Genomic DNA, 1298 nt, shown 5'->3' on the forward strand with positions numbered 1-1298 from the left:
GGTGCATCGGGCCGTGCTGTGTCAGCCCACGGGCGGCAACAACGGCCCAAGCACGGACCTAAAGGCCTCGTGCTGGGCTGGCCCGACGAGCCCACCGTGCTCGCGCCGGCCTGATTACTATTCACAGGCAAAAAAACCAATGAAAAATCGAATCCAAAGTTCAGGTACAAACAAAAATCGAATCCAAGATAGCACACATAAAAATCGAATGAAATCCGACGCCGACGGTGTTTGGGAGGCGTCGCTGCGCCCGTGCGGAGCCAGGCAGCTGCACCCGCGCGAGGCCGGGTAGCCGCGCCACCGCTCGCTAGCCAGCCATGCGCCACTCCGCCCGCCACTCGCTGGCCACCACGCGCTGCTCCGCCGCGGCTCACTGGCCACCGCGTGTCGCCGCTTACTGACCACGCGCGCCACCCCCTCGCCTATGCTTGTGCGATCGGAGTCACAGGATGGGGTGGGGGAGGAGAGGAAAGTGACGGCTGCAGGGAGAGGATAAGATAGCTAGGGTTTGATTTTTGATAGGTAATATATATGGGAGGTGTATCTTCGGGCCAGGCCAGGTCGGCACACAGTGCCGAGTGGGAGGCCCAGGCATGGCCCTAGGGTCCCGCCGGGCCAGCTCGGGCCCGACAACCACCGTGTCGTGCCGTGCTTGGGCCAGGCTGAAATGTCAGGCTCTGGGTGGGCCAACGGGCCTCGGGCCATATGGCCAAGTATAGGCACCGCTGCTCGGCTCTACCGATCTGGCTGAACATCGATGCCATGCCATGGCAAACTGATCCACCTCCTTCAGATTTAGGCCTCCCTTCGTCGACTGCCTGGTGGTGTGCAGCTACCGACCTGCTCGGTTATGGAGTGCCAGCCATAACGATAGTGCTAGCGCCCGGATGCCCAGATGGACGCCTGCACGCTGCACACCGTTTCGCGCGCTCCATGCAGGCCCGCACCGCCCGAGCGACAAGAGGTGAAGGGGCGACCCCTTCGATTCCGAAAGACCCGGCTGCGACCTCGTATGGATGCCCTGTCGGTGCTAGGTGGAGGACACAGTAAGACGATGCAGCAAAAGGCAAGGAGGAGAGATGCAACACCCGATCTGCTTTTAAAACATCCAAATACAACAGTTGCGACATACGTCTAAAGGCAGATGAAACACTTGAAACATGCTTCTGAAACACTTGGAAAAAACACCCAAAAACACATGAAAACCATTGCAACCATATGCAACATCCAGATAAAATAAATGCAATGTATGTGTGAAACATATGCAACATCCAGATAAACAAACTTGCAACATGCAT

This window comes from Miscanthus floridulus, chromosome 10, assembly GCF_019320115.1.
Source record: "Miscanthus floridulus cultivar M001 chromosome 10, ASM1932011v1, whole genome shotgun sequence".
In the NCBI taxonomy this organism is placed as follows: domain Eukaryota; kingdom Viridiplantae; phylum Streptophyta; class Magnoliopsida; order Poales; family Poaceae; genus Miscanthus; species Miscanthus floridulus.